The sequence below is a fragment of the Schistocerca cancellata genome, chromosome 5, assembly GCF_023864275.1.
Source record: "Schistocerca cancellata isolate TAMUIC-IGC-003103 chromosome 5, iqSchCanc2.1, whole genome shotgun sequence".
NCBI lineage: Eukaryota > Metazoa > Arthropoda > Insecta > Orthoptera > Acrididae > Schistocerca > Schistocerca cancellata.
Genome location: NC_064630.1, coordinates 592106283 through 592122189, shown reverse-complemented (window position 1 = coordinate 592122189; position 15907 = coordinate 592106283). Strand labels below are relative to the sequence as shown.

General features: G+C 39.3%; 1 protein-coding gene across 4 annotated transcripts in view; it reads left to right on the top strand.

The window, feature by feature from the left end:
• Positions 1-2048: 2048 nt before the first annotated feature.
• LOC126187655 (major facilitator superfamily domain-containing protein 12-like) overlaps positions 2049-15907 on the top strand; it is a 92540-nt gene continuing 78681 nt past the window's right edge. Inside the window, exons 1-2 of one of the 4 annotated variants that reach the window (XM_049928867.1) lie at positions 2049-2278; positions 3175-3271. The gene's annotated coding sequence lies outside the window, so the exon portion shown is untranslated. Of the gene's footprint in view, positions 2288-2438; positions 2491-2683; positions 2834-3174; positions 3272-15907 lie in introns of those variants that run through there. The other 3 variants (XM_049928868.1, XM_049928871.1, XM_049928869.1) reach the window with 3 other exon arrangements.

Below are 15907 nucleotides of genomic sequence, written 5' to 3'. Positions count from 1 at the left end.
GAGATTGTCCTAAATGCTTTCTCCGAAAATTATTTCGAACAGTTAGTCCACGAACCCACGCGAATTGTAAATGGTTGCAAAAACACACTTGACCTCTTAGCCACAAACAATCCAGAGCTAATAGAAAGCATCATGACTGATACACGGATTAGTGATCACAAGGTCGTTGTAGCTAGGCTCAATACCATTTCTTCCAAATCCACCAGAAACAAACGCAAAATAATTTTATTTAAAAAAGCAGATAAAGTGTCACTAGAAGCCTTCCTAAGAGACAATCTCCATTCCTTCCGAACTGACTATGCAAATGTAGACGAGATGTGGCTCAAATTCAGAGATATAGTAGCAACAGCAGTTGAGAGATTCATACCTCATAAATTGGTAAGAGATGGAACTGATCCCCCTTGGTACACAAAACAGGTCCGAACGCTGTTGCAGAGGCAACGGAAAAAGCATGCAAAGTTCAGAAGATTGGCTAAAATTTACAGACAGTTTTAATCTACAGTTAATAACCAATAGATTGTGGTCAGAGTACACATCTGCCCCTGGAAATGTCTTACAATTTAAAACCTGGTTCCTAAATCTCTGTCTTACCATTATATAATCTATCTGAAACCTTCTAGCATCTCCAGTGTTCTTCCATGTATACAACCTTCTTTCATGGTTCTTGAACTAAGTGTTAGCTCTGTGCAAAATTCTACCAGGTGGCTTCCTCTTTCATTTCTTACCCCCAATCCATATTCAGCTACTATGTTTCCTTCTCTTCCTTTTCCTACTGTCGAATTCCAGTCACCAATGATTATTAAATTTTCGTCTCCCTTCACTACCTGAATAATTTCTTTTATCTCATCGTACATTTTATCAATTTCTTCGTCATCTGCAGAGCTAGTTGGCATATAAACTTGTACTACTGTAGTAGGCGTGGGCTTCGTGTCTATCTTGGCCACAATAATGCGTTCACTATGTTGTTTGTAGCAGCTTACCCACACTCCTATTTTTTTATTCATTATTAAACCTACTACTGCATTACCCCTATTTGATTTTGTATTTATAACCCTGTATTCACCTGACCAAAAGTTTTGTTCCTCCTGTTCCTATCGATATGAAACCAAAATTGTTGGGAATGTATAGCATTTAGATGAAACGATATGTGACAAGAAGATAGCCAACTGTTCATACATTCATCAAACACATCTTCTGAAATTGTTGGTAATAACATTTTGGACTAATCTGGAAATTTGTTTACCACAAAAATCGAAGGCGAAAGGACTAAAATGCATCAATACTCGGGCAAGCACCAAACTGTGTGCACTTGTTTTTCTACGTACTGAGGAACTACCATCATGAGCAAGCAAAAATTTCAAAGTTCATTCCATCAAAATTATTTTGTTTCAATCTTACCCCACTCCTCCCCATGTTTAATTCACATACGGTGAATTCTTTTGTTGTATGCAGTTGCATAACTCTATTGTGCGTGCACTGCAATATTGACGCTATTTGTCCAGTAATGACTTGATGTGGTAATAAAACAGTAGCCTATAATCTAAAAAAATTTCGTAGGCAACTGGGCAAGTGTTCTTTTCTTTTTATTTTAATAGCAGTTGGGGGCACTTCAATGATGTGACAAACGAAACTGCGCGAATAACATTGAATGATGTAGTGGGTGCACTGAGGCAGGAAAACAAACTCTTAATTCTGAATACAGTGATGCCTTCCTGCCTGGTAATAATAACAGAGGTTTCCTTATATTACATAACTTTGCAGTCACCGCGTTAACATTATCACCCATCAACCAGGATACTAGTAAAGCAGATCGCTTCAAGGTTGCAACTTCTACAGTTGGGTTGTAGTGACTGAAACAAATCATTGAGGAAAAAAACCCAATTTTTGTTATCACAGCTGTTGTTTCGCTACCCCTACTGCCTCAACGTAACCATGAAGTAGAAAAAGATTTTTCCACACTTTATGGCTAGCCAAAGACGCTATACCATATCGCTAGTGGTCCACTTCAGCGCAGTTTACGCAGAATAAAACATCCTTGGTCCCTATGACAGCTCAAGTTCCTTGTGACACAGGGATGACTAATTTCCCAGCCGGTGTTTGTTGTCCGATAAGAAATCCTGTGACTAATGTCACTTCAACTCTTTCATCACCGTGTGTGAACAGTGCTAGTGACCAGTTGTTCACGGTATTTGATCGGTAGCACAATGACAGTATTTTAAACGCGGAAACTAGATAGAAACAACTGACATGAACATGTTTTTATTTGAGCGCTGTATCCGTAAGTTTCGTAAGTTATTTTAGTTTTTTCGCTTCTAAATGCATTGTTTACAGAATCGGAATGTTAATTAGGTTACTAGGTCGAAAGGACAAGAATGGAATTGATAACTGCATGCATGCTATCGTTCTTGGTAATAGTGTGCGCCACCAAGGACAAACGTGTTGCATCAGGCTAGAAATTTCGCGCGCTGTGTTAAGATGTTAACCCGTTATGTACGTATCGAATTTTTAATTTGGCTACGGCGGCATAAATTTGAATAAGAGTTATATTTGCTTTGGTGTTGTAGCGGGAGCAAGTGTACTAACACATCACTCTTCTTGATTACTGCTATTATACCTTTGCGCTGTGTTAGGCCTATAAGAAATTCCGGAGATTGTGGGTGTTACATTCGATGCCTTCAGAGTAATGTGTTTTGTTAACGATGCGTTGCAGCTGAAAGTTTTCGGACTTCTTCAATTGGAGAGTATTCGCACTATCAGTACGAAACACGTTTCATTAAAACAGTTAATGTACTGAACGTTCTAATCAGCAGGAATCGCTCCTAATTTCAAACAGGTAGACTTTTAAATTGCAGTGAAACAGACTGATGACTCTCTAGTCTTACTCGCGAATCTGTTCAATATATGGCTCCCAGTTCCGCCTCTGGATTAAGTTCTGTAAAAACCCCAATGTCTCTGTCAGGTAGTGGCTGGTAGTTACTGTTGGCAGGTTGTTGAATTTGCAAAATGTGATACAGTGGCACTCTCGAGATTCATATATTGAAACATCAGACAGGTTTTAAGTACATGCACCAGAACAGTTAACACTAGAGGCTTATGCATGCCCCTTGAACAACAATTACTGTAGAAACATAAAAACTTAACATCATTATAAAATATAATTATCTTATTTTGCAGGGATGCTGCTGTCATAATTATGAATCTGCAGATTTTTACACACAGTTCAGCACTAATTTGACGCCGTAGTATTATAGAATTCCGTACTTGAACCAAGGTATGTTTCTGCTATAGTAATTTTATTTATATACCGATATTGTAAAACATGTAAACGATGGTATTCCACATTACCTGAACACAGAGAAATAATAATTCAAAAAGAATATTGACAAATAGTCATTTTTTGTGTAATTAACTATGCTGTAAGGCACATGTATGACTGCCATATATATTAATGACGTACATCTCAATGTTCATGAAGATGCAAAGATAATTCATTTTGCTAATGATACAGGTACAGCAATTACACCCTACAAACAAGAATTTCCTGAGGAAATTGTAAACAATGTCTTTCAGAAAATTATTAAGTGGTTCTCTGCAAATAGATTCTCACTAAGTTTTGAGAAAACACAGTATATACATTTCTGTACAGTGAATGGCATAACAACATTGATAAACATGGACGTTGAACAGAAGTCTGTTGCTAAGACAGAATATTCAAAATTTCTGAATGTGTGTATTAATGAGAAATTGAATGTGAAAAAACGCATTGATAAAGTGCTGAAATGGTTAAGTTCAGTTACTAATGCTATAACGGTTATTGAAAATTTTGGTGATAAACATATCAATAAATTAGCCTACTTTGCCTATTTTCATTCACTTCTTTCACATGGCATGTTTTGGGGTAATTCATCACTAAGAGAAGAAATATTTGTTGTACAAAAGTGTATAATGAGAATAATAGTTGGAGCCCTCCCCAGATCACCTTGCAGACATATATGTAAGGATCTCGGGATATTCACAGTACCTTCACAATACATATATTCACTTATGAAATTTGTTATTAATAATCCATCCCCGTTCAAAAATAATAGCAAAGTGCATAGCTACAACACAAGAAGAAAGAATGATCTTCACTATTCTGGGTTGATAAATCTGACTTTGGCACAGAAATGGGTGTACTATGCTGCCAAAAAATCTTTAGTCATTTACCAAATAGCTTTAAAAGTGTGACAGATAGCCAACCAACATTTAAAAACAAGTTAAAAGAATTTATGAATACAACTCTTTCTCCTGAATAGATGAATTTTTAGATATGAAGTAGTAACTGCAAATAAAAAAATATTTATCATGTAAAGAAAACTTGCGTTAAACAGAAGCATTTAACATCATTACAAAATTTTGCATTTGTGGTGTTTGGAACAAGTATTAATGAAGTCACACTTTTATTCATTTGTACAATATTGTGTGCTTTATTTGCTTCATTAAATTAGGATAATAGTCGTAATTTTCTCACAGATCTGTGTACTGGAGAGACCAATTACAGTGGTGGATATGGCTTCTGTCAATTCATTGACTATTAATAGGTATTATACAATTACCATAATACTAGGAAACATTGTCACAACAGAAAGGAATTAAGATTAGGATTCAGTGTTCAGTCAACGATGTCATAAGAGACCAAGCAGATACACAGATTTAGGAAGGATGTGGAAGGAATTAAGTTGTATCTTTACAAATGTAACCACACCTTTATTTCCCTTCATCAGCAGCTGATGATGAAATACAGAAATTTTAGATCTGAACAAAAGATATGGGTTTGAACCATGGCTCTCCCAGGTGAGTCCAGTCTCTTAACTAGTGTGCCAACCCACATAGTTTTTATTATGGACCGTTGCCTTTCTGGCTTGTTTTTGCTCTACAAGTTCAATGTTGAAGCAAAACACTATAGTACTGATATGAATCACATAGTGGTTTATCCTCATACTTTTTATAATGACTGTACAATGTATTTACCATAATACTTGTGGGAAACTTGTTAATTATGTATTACAGTTTTTCTAAATTTATCTTATAGTTAAAAGTACATTATGTATGGAAATCAGCCTATGCAACAGATCAGTGTTACCACAACCTTTGGTTTGTACTCATTTTTGTTGGCATCACCATCTCTCAAACTATAACCTTCTAACCTGTGCTATAGATCAGTGTGTCACCATATAGTTATTACAATAACTGCAGTGTTGTTAACATTAATTTAATTAATAACACATCTTTGTTGAATGGGAATAATGTTGTTGTTGTGGTCTTCAGTCCTGAGACTGGTTTGATGCAGCTCTCCATGCTACTTTATCCTGTGCAAGCCATTTCATCTCCCAGTACCTACTGCAACCTACATCCTTCTGAATCTACTTACTGTATTCATCTCTTGGTCTCCCTCTACAATTTTTACCCTCCGCGCTGCCTTCAATATTAAATTGGTGATCCCTTGATGCCTCAGAATATGTCCTACCAACCGATCCCTTCTTCTAGTCAAGTTGTGCCACAAACTCCTCCTCTCCCCAATCATATTCATTACCTCCTCATTAGTTATGTGATCTACCCATCTAATCTTCAGCATTCTTCTGTAGCACCACATTTCGAAAGCTTCTATCCTCTTCTTGTCTAAACTATTTATCATCCACGTTTCACTTCCATACATGGCTACACTCCATACAAATACTTTCAGAAAAGACTTCCTGACACTTAAATCTATACTTGATGTTAACAAATTTCTCTTCTTCAGAAATCCTTTCCTTGCGATTGCCAGTCTACATTTTATATCCTCTCTACTTCAACCATCATCAGTTATTTTGCTCCCCAAATAGCAAAACTCCTTTACTACTTTAAGTGTCTCATTTCCTAATCTAACTCCGTCAGCATCACCCGACTTAATTCGACTAGCTTACATTATCCTCGTTTTGCTTTTGTTGATGTTCATCGTATATCCTCCCTTCAAGACACCATCCATTCCATCCAACTGCTCTTCCAAGTCCTTTGCTGTCTCTGACAGAATTACAATGTCATCGGCGAACCTCAAAGTTTTTATTTCTTCTCCCTGGATTTTAATACCTACTCCGAATTTTTCTTTTGTTTCCTTTACTGCTTGCTCAATATACAGATTGAACAACATCGGGGAGAGGCTACAACCCTATCTTACTCCCTTCCCAACCACTGCTTCCCTTTCGTGTCCCTCGAGTCGTATAACTTCCATCTGGTTTCTGTACAAACTGTAAATAGCCTTTCGCTCCCTGTATTTTACCCCTGCCACCTTCAGAATTTGAAAGAGAGTATTCCAGTCAACATTGTCAAAAGCTTTCTCTAAGTCTACAAATGCTAGAAACGTAGGTTTGCCTTTTCTTAATCTAGCTTCTAAAATAAGTCATAGGGTCAGTATTGCCTCACGTGTTCCCATATTTCCACGGAATCCAAACTGATCTACCCCGAGGTCGGCTTCTACCAGTTTTTCCATTCGTCTGTAAAGAATTCGCATTAGTATTTTGCAGCCGTGACTTATTAAACTGATAGTTCGGTAATTTTCACATCTGTCAATGCCTGCTTTCTTTGGGATTGGAATTATTATATTCTTCTTGAAGTCTGAGGGTATTTCGCCTGTCTCATACATTTTGCTCACCAGATGGTAGAATTTTGTCAGGACTGGCTCTCCTGAGACTGTCAGTAGTTCTGATGGAATGTTGTGTACTCCCAGGGCCTTGTTTCGACTTAGGTCTTTCAGTGCTCTATCAAACTCTTCACGCAGTATCATATCTCCCGTTTCATCTTCATCTACCTCCTCTTCCATTTCCATAACATTGCCCTTAAGTACATTGCCCTTGTATAGACCCTCTATATACTCCTTCCACCTTTCTGCTTTCCCTTCTTTGCTTAGAACTGGGTTCCCATCTGAGCTCTTGATATTCATACAAGTCGTTCTCTTTTCTCCAAAGGTCTCTTTAATTTTCCTGTAGGCAGTATCTATCTTACCCCTAGTGAGATAAGCTTCTACATCCGTACATTTGTCCTCTAGCCATGCCTGCTTAGCCATTTTGCACTTCCTGTCGATCTCATTTTTGGGACGTTTGTATTCCTTTTTGCCTGCTTCATTTACTGCATTTTTATATTTTCTCCTTTCGTCAAATAAATTCAATATTTCTTCTCTCACCCAAGGATTTCTACTAGCCCTCGTCCTTTTACCTACTTGATCCTCTGCTGCCTTCACTACTTCATCCCTCAAAGCTACCCGTTCTTCTTCTACTGTATTTCTTTCTCCCATTCTTGTCAATTGTTCCCTTATGCACTCCCTGAAACTCTGTAAAACCTCTGGTTTAGTCAGTTTATCCAGATCCCATTGCCTTAAATTCCCACCTTTTTTGCAGTTTCTTCAGTTTTAATCTACAGTTCATAACCAATAGATTGTGGTCAGAGTCCACATCTGCCCCTGGAAATGTCCTACAATTTAAAACCTGGTTCCTAAATCTCTGTCTTACCATTATATAATCTATCTGATACCTTTTAGTGTCTCCAGGATTCTTCCATGTATACTAACTTCTTTTATGATTCTTGAACCAAGTGTTAGCTATGATTAAGTTGTGCTCTGTGCAGAATTCCACCAGGCAGCTTCCTCTTTCATTTCTTACCCCCAATCCATATTCACCTACTACGTTTCCTTCTCTCCCTTTTCCTACTACCGAATTCCAGTCACCCATGACTATTAAATTTTCGTCTCCCTTCACTGTCTGAATAATTTTTTTTATCTCATCATACATTTCTTCAATTTCTTCATCATCTGCAGAGCTAGTTGGCATATAGACTTGTACTACTGTCGTAGGCGTGGGCTTAGTGTCTATCTTGGCCACTATAATACGTTCACTATGCTGTTTGTAGCAGCTTACCCGCACTCCTGTTTTTTTATTCATTATTAAACCTACTCCTGCATTACCCCTATTTGATTTTGTATTTATAACCCTGTATTCACCTGACCAGAAGTCTTGTTCCTCCTGCCACCGAACTTCACTAATTCCCACTATATCTAACTTTAACCTATCCATTTCCCTTTTTAAATTTTCTAACCTACCTGCCCAATTGAGGGATCTGACATTCCACGCTCCGATCCGTAGAACGCCAGTGTTCTTTCTCCTCTTGAGTAGTCCCCACCCAGAGATCCGAATGGGGGACTATTTTACCTCCGGAATATTTTACCCAAGAGGACACCATCATCATTTATCCATACAGTAAAGCTGCATGCCCTTGGGAAAAATCACGGCCGTAGTTTCCCCTTGCTTTCAGCCGTTCACAGTACCAGCACAGCAAGGCCATTCTGGTTAGTGTTACAAGGCCACATCAGTCAATCAACCAGACTGTTGCCCCTGCAACTACTGAAAAGGCTGCTGCCCCTCTTCAGGAACCATACGTTTGTCTGGCCTCTCAACAGATACCCCTCCGTTGTGGTTGCACCTACGGTACGGCTATCTGTTTCGCTGAGGTATGCAAGTCTCCGCACCAACGGCAAGGTCTATGGGTCAAGGGGGGAGGATGGGAATAATATCATAACAGAAATGTGACTATGGTAGGGCTACATAAGGGGAGAGAGTCCCTGAAGCATCTCTCTAATACTTGTGGTTCGAACATACTGGTGATAAATCTAGCAGCCTGCCTCTGAATTGTTTGTCTCCTTCTTTAATCCAATCTGATGGGTATCCCAAACATTTGAACAGTACTCAGTAATAGGTCACACTAGCAGTGGCCACATAGATTGTCAGTACTATGTTAGTCTTCCATCAGAGTCTTCCATCAGTTTTAGACTGGTCTTAAGTTAGTCCTGGATTGGGTTTTGTGATGATAAATCGGTGTATCTTTGTAGAAATAAATAGGTGAAAGATGAAATGCAATTAGTTCGGTAAATCATTTAATAATTTGTTTACCACAAAAACTGTCTTCATAATGCTAGATGTGGATACCAGGCATATTTAAAAAATGAATATTTGAAGAGCTGCATCACCCATCTGACAAAAGGCATATACGAGAGTTAAGTATTCAAAACTGTTCCCAGGAGTGTCATAACACTTTTAAGTGCTCACCATGAGGTAAATGTGAAGGAAAGTGAGTGTGCCAGCTGCTGGGTCTATGCAACCAATGAGAGAGCAACGGACAGAGGACTTGTTTTGAAGTAAGAGACATGAGAGTATTATTACATTCTCATGTCAATATACCACAACCTTTGAAGTCTTATACACATTTGCAAGCAACAGAAAATATTTTAACAACCAAGTTTATTAATTGAAGCTGTGCTGCCATAATTTGTGACATACCGTATTTACTCGAATCTAAGCCGCACCTGAAAAATGAGACTCGAAATAAAGGAAAAAAAATTTCCCGAATCTAAGCCGCACCTGAAATTTGAGACTCGAAATTCAAGGGGAGAGAAAAGTATTACGCCGCACCTCCAAATTGAAACAAAGTTGGTCCATAGTAATACGAGACACAATTTAGGTTGAATGAATGACGATACAGCTACAGTAGTTTGGTTCGAGTCGTAAGCTTAGCAGTTAAGCTTTACCAGGTAGCCATTGCTATGCGACAGGCGCTCCGTCCGTATTTATACGGGTACCCTTCCTTTTTCACGTGCTTCGTCTGGTTTGAATTGAGTGCTTATTTTTCTTTGATCTGATAAGTGCCGTTCTCTTTGTTATAGGTGTTTACGTTACTCTAAGCTGAAAATGCATTATTTTACTGTGTCATGCCATGTTTGTCGCATTCTGATAATGAGTGTTTATGACCTGCCGCCGCTCGCGGCATGGCTTGCTTTTGTGCGCGCTACCGCCACTTTTTTTTTTTTTTTTTTTTTTTTTTTTAAAGGAATCGTCTCATCAGCGAAACAATGGCAAGGGACTCCTATTTGTTTTCTTTGCTGCTTTCTTTGATAATGATCAGCAAGAACTAAATAATAGACTGCATATGGTAGAAGATGTTCTGAACGAGAGTTTAGCGAAAATTTTTCTCCGTTTGAAAATCTTTGCAGACGCCTCTTTCGTACATTACATTCTGCACAGAAATTAGAGTCGTCTTAGATTTAAAAATCTAGTCAATTGCCGTGCTTCATTTCTGACTGTATCACTATTAGGCATAAGAATAATATGAATATAAACATGACATGATATGTATATTCTTCCACATTTGCTGTTGTCTCACTCTAGTTTCGTAGTTTATTAGGCAGACAGGATTTAAATGAGATAGCAGCAAACACGAAAGAATACATGGCAAAATGTTTACACTCGTATTATTCTTATGGTGAAGAGAATACTGTATGTGATTCACAATTCATTAAAGTTCCTATTAGCAACCATCTCTTGTCACATGTAGGAAAAAAATTCAGAACGTAGAGTTGGCCATATTGACAAACATCCCAAACAGTCTTGCCAGTCGGATTTTCGTAGTACATTGAAATGCTGCCACATTCGAAGATGAACAATACGGCATTTGTATTTACTTCGTTGGATAATGTATGAAAAGGCAATGGTCGAAACTCGGGGCGGAGAAAAAAGCTCGTCTTCCACCTTTTTTTAAATTTATTTACTGATGCAGAGGTTTTGGCTCTAGTATTTATCTTTGTGCCTGCAAAATATGCCTATGTAGCGCTACATATATTCGACGGCAGAAATTAGTTGTGGCAGCACCTATAACATTTTTCAGAACTTCCACTTAATTTGCACTCTATTCTAAGCCGCAGGCAGTTTTTTGGATTACAAAAACCGGAAAAAAAGTGTGGCTTAGATTCGAGTAAATACGATATTTGAAAAAAGTTAAATATTTCTGATCATAGTGAAAAATGGGGAATAGTTTATTTTCTGACAAAACTTATATGTTGTCAGCCTGTGAGCAGTAGAGAAACACCACCTTGACTGCCGTTGACCCTGATCGTGACATAAGGTAAAACTGTTGACAGAAACACTGGTTCGCATGGACAGAAGGGAGGCAGCTGGGATAAGTGGAGGGGGAAGCTGTGATGATAAAGAGCAGAGGTGTAATGTCTTCTTGACTACAGCGTGATTTTGGATCAGTGTCAGGTTGTATGTATTGAATTGTGTGTTAACCTGGGACCTAGAAACGACGGAGAGGCTCCGTCCCTGCTGCAGCCGCAATGGTCCACAACCCCACAGTGACTACCGCAGTCCACTTCACCCCTCCGCTGCCCTACGCCAAACCCAGGGTTATTGTGCGATTCAGCCCCCGGTAGACCCCCCAAGGAACGTCTCACACCAGATGAGTGTAATCCCTATATTTGAGTGGTTGAGTAATGGTGGTGTACGCATACGTAGAGAACTTGTTTGTGCAGCAATTGCCAACATAGTGTAACTAAGGCAGAATAAGGGGAACCAGTGTGCATTCGCTGTGGCAGATGGAAAACCGCCTAAAAACCATCCACAGGCTGGCCGGTTCGTCGGACCTCATCACAAATCCGCCGGGCGGATTTTTGCTCGGGACCAGGTGCTCCTTCCCGCCCAGAAACCCGTGCGTTAGACCACACGGCCAACTGGGCAGGCAGTGTCAGGTTACTGGTATGTTTGTTCCAGAGTCAATCAGTTGAAATGGAGAAGGGAAGAAATTGATTTAGTGTTAAGCATAAATACAGCCAAGATTCTGGGTATATCAGATCTTGTATTGCAGTTACGAAGTGATATGTATTTGATGTTCAAGGGGAGGTATTGAGGACACCAGTTACAATACAGAGTAAATAGAAACTGTGAAAATCATGTTGCCTCTCTTTGAATATACCCTGGCGGGGCCTACGAATGACTGGTGTTGTCAACTTCATGATCGACTTGGACTGTCTAAAGTTTTGCTGTATGTGCCATGTTGAGCTGTGTTAATTAAACAGAGAAACGACTCATGTAGATAACATCTTGGACCTACTGATAACAAACAGACCCAAACTTTTTGACTCTGTAAGCGCAGAACAGGGAATCAGTGATCATAAGTCCGTTGCAGAATCCTTGAATATGGAAGTAAATAGGAATATAAAAAAAGGGAGGAAGGTTTATCTGTTTAGCAAGAGTAATAGGAGGCAGATTTCAGACTACCTAACAGATCAAAACGAAAATTACTGTTCAGACACTGACAATGTTGAGTGTTTATGGAAAAAGTTCAAGGCAATCGTAAAATGCGTTTTAGACAGGTACGTGCTGAGTAAAACTGTGAGGGACAGAAAAAACCCACCGTGGTTCAACAACAAAGTTAGGAAACTACTGCGAAAGCAAAGAGAGCTTCACTGCAAGTTTAAACACAGCCAAACCCTCTCAGACAAACAGAAGCTAAACGACGTCAAAGTTAGCGTAAGGAGGGCTATGCGTGAAGTGTTCAGTGAATTCAAAAGTAAAATTCTATGTACTGACTTGACAGAAAATCTTAGGAAGTTCTGGTCTTACATTAAATCAGTAATTGGATCGAAACAGCATATCCAGACACTGTGGGATGATGATGGCATTGAAACAGAGGATGATACGCGTAAAGCTGAAATACTAAACACCTTTTTCCAAAGCTGTTTCGCAGAGGAAAACCGCACTGCAGTTCCTTCTCTAAATCCTCGCACGAACAAAAAAATGGCTGACATCGAAATAAGTGTCCAAGGAATAGAAAACCAACTGAAATCACTCAAAAGAGGAACGTCCACTGGACCTGATGGGATACCAATTCGATTCTACACAGAGTACGCGAAAGAACTTGCCTCCCTTCTAACAGCCGTGTACTGCAAATCTCTAGAGGAATGGAATGTTCCAAATGATTGGAAAAGAGCACAGGTAGTCCCAGTTTTCACGAAGGGTCATCGAGCAGATGCGCAAAACTGTAGGCCTATATCTCTAACATCGATCTGTTGTAGAATTTTAGAACATGTTTTTTGCTCGCGTATCATGGCATTTCTGGAAACCCAGAATCTACTCTGTGGGAATCAACATGGATTCCGGAAACAGCGATCGTGTGAGACCCAACTCGCTTTATTTGTTCATGAGATCCAGAAAATATTAGATTCAGGCTCCCAGGTAGATGCCATTTCCCTTGAATTCTGGTAGGTGTTCGATACAGAGCCGCACTGTCATCTGATAAACAAAGTAAGAGCCTATGGAATATCAGACCAGCTGTGTGGCTGCATTGAAGAATTTTTAGCAAACAGAACACAGCATGCTGTTCTAAATGGAGAGACATCGACAGATGTTAAAGTAACCTCTGGTGTACCACAGGGTAGTGTTATGGGACCATTGCTTTTCACAATATACATAAATGATCTAGTAGCTAGTGTCGGAAGTTCCATGCGGCTTTTCACAGATGATGCTGTAGTATACAGAGAAGTTGCAGCATTAGAAAAATGCAGCGGATAGGATCTGCAGCGGATAGGATCTTGGTGCAGGGAGTGGCAACTGACCCTTAACATAGACAAGTTTAATGTATTGCGAATACATAGAAAGAAGGATCCTTTATTGTATGATTATATGATAGCGGAACAAACACTGATAGCAGTTACTTCTGTAAAATATCTGGGAGTATGCGTAAGGAACAATTTGAAGTGGAATGATCATATAAAATTAATTGTTGGTAAGGCGAGTACCAGGTTGAGATTCATTGCGAGAGTCCTTAGAAAATGTAGTCCATCAACAAAAGAGGTGGCTTACAAAAAACTCGTTTGGTCTATACTTGAGTATTGCTCATCAGTGTGGGATCTGTACCAGGTCGGGTTGACAGAGGAGATAGAGAAGATCCAAAGAAGAGTGGCGCGTTTTGTCACAGGGTTATTTGGTAAGCATGATAGCATTACGGAGATGTATATCAAACTCAAGTGGCAGACTCTTTAAGAGAGGTACTCTGCATCGCAGTGTAGCTTGCTGCCCATGTTTTGAGAGGGTGTGTTTCTGGATGAGGTATCGAATAAATTGCTTCTCCCTACTTATACCTCCTGAGGAGGTCACGAATTTAAAATTAGATTTGAGTGTGCACGGAGGCTTTCCAGCAGTCGTTCTTCCTGTGAATCATACGCGAGTGGAACAGGAAAGGGAGGTAATGACAGTGGCATGTAAAGTGCCCTTTGCCACACAGTGTTGGGTGGCTTGCGGAGTATAAATGTGGATGTAGATGTAATAAATGATAGGACTGTTTTTGTTTTATTTTAAATGGAAATATTTTCCTAAATGTTTTTAGTAAAATTTTGGCATGAGGTTTCTTGCATGCTGTTTCACCATGATGTTCACTGATCAGCTTCCAGCACAATACAGGGTGTTCAGAAATTTCCATTACAAACTTCTAGGACTTGTAGAAGGGGAGTGAGTACATAATATTTTGAATAGGAACCTCTGTTCAGAAATGTACATTTTTCTGTTTTAAGATGGTTTCAATTCAGATGTGTAGTGTATCCAGATCTGGTGAAGGAAACAGAAAATTCTGAGTTACTTGTCTTGCTATGTGGTAGGGTAGACAGAATTACGTCAGGTGATTGCCTGATGTCACCGATGTGAAAGCTATTCAATGCCTGTGTGTTTCTGATACAGTAAACATGGTTAAGTACATTTTTTGAAATACTTGATTCTTGTGTGTGGTGAAGCTTGAGGTAAGGCTAGAGCTGCTAGTTAATTGTATCATGAACTTTTTCACAGTATAGCATGCTGTTGCACAAACTTTTTGTCCAAGTTACTCAGTGGCTCTGAGAAATAAGTACCTGCACCGTGAGGAGACAAGACTGTGATGTTCCATGGCTACACTGCATGCCCGAATTCGAAGATGAGATACTGAATCACATTGAAGAGAACCTTTGGAGTGCTAAAGCAGTTACATGTGCATTGGGTGTTAGTCACAGTATTATCTGGGACATTCTGTATTAGCTACAATTATATCCGTACCACTTACAACGGGAACATGCTATGGGCCCAGCTGATTTTCTAAAACGCGTTGCTTACTGCATGTGGTTCCTGCACTGAAACAGCCATGTCTTGGCAGACGAAAACCCTTGTCACACACATTCAGGGATTTCAGTACAGGTTTGGTATTAAAGTGTGGGCAGGTATTCTGGACGGTCATGTGATTAGGCTATACCTCATTCCATTCAACCTAACTGGTCCTGCATACTTGACTTTCCTACAAAATGTACTGGACCTGTTCTTGGAAGATTTGCAACTGAATGTCTCTCAGGAAGTGTGGTTTCAGCATGATGGTGCACCACTTTACTTGTCATGTGCGGATCGGAGACATCTCAACAAATGGATATGGTGAAAGACGGATAAGTAGAGGTGGTCCAACCACATGCTTGCTGTGATTGCCAGATTTAACTCCTATGGAGTACTTCTTGTAGGATCATTTGCAAAGTTTAATTTATGAAACTCTTGTATAGACACAGAGGAAGATCTGGTGGCAAGAGTTCAGGCCACTGCACTAGAAATTGAAGAGACACCAGGTGGGATATTGTGTTTTGTGCGTGCATGTGTACGTGATCATGATTTGTAGGTACAATGTCTCTAACAAACTTGGTGGTTGCCACATTGAGGTATTGTTGTAATGCACCGGTACTATTCTGTACATACAGTATACTGGGTTCTTTTTTGTTTTGAAATAATATAAACATGTGTTGCTTCAGTGTCAATGTAAAATGATATGCTTAAGTGATAAATGGATGTTTTCTTACATTTTCTTTCGAATTGTTACCTAACAATTTTACTGCATCACACTTAGTTCAATTCCTAAAGCAGAAGTAGATGAGTTAAACACCTAAATAGAAGCTGCCTTATAATGGAAATGGTACATTTCCGGACATGGGTTCCTATTCAGAATATTATGTACTCACTCCCCACTAGGAGTCTGGGAATATCCAGACACCCTGTACAAGGGTCACTTTTGATTT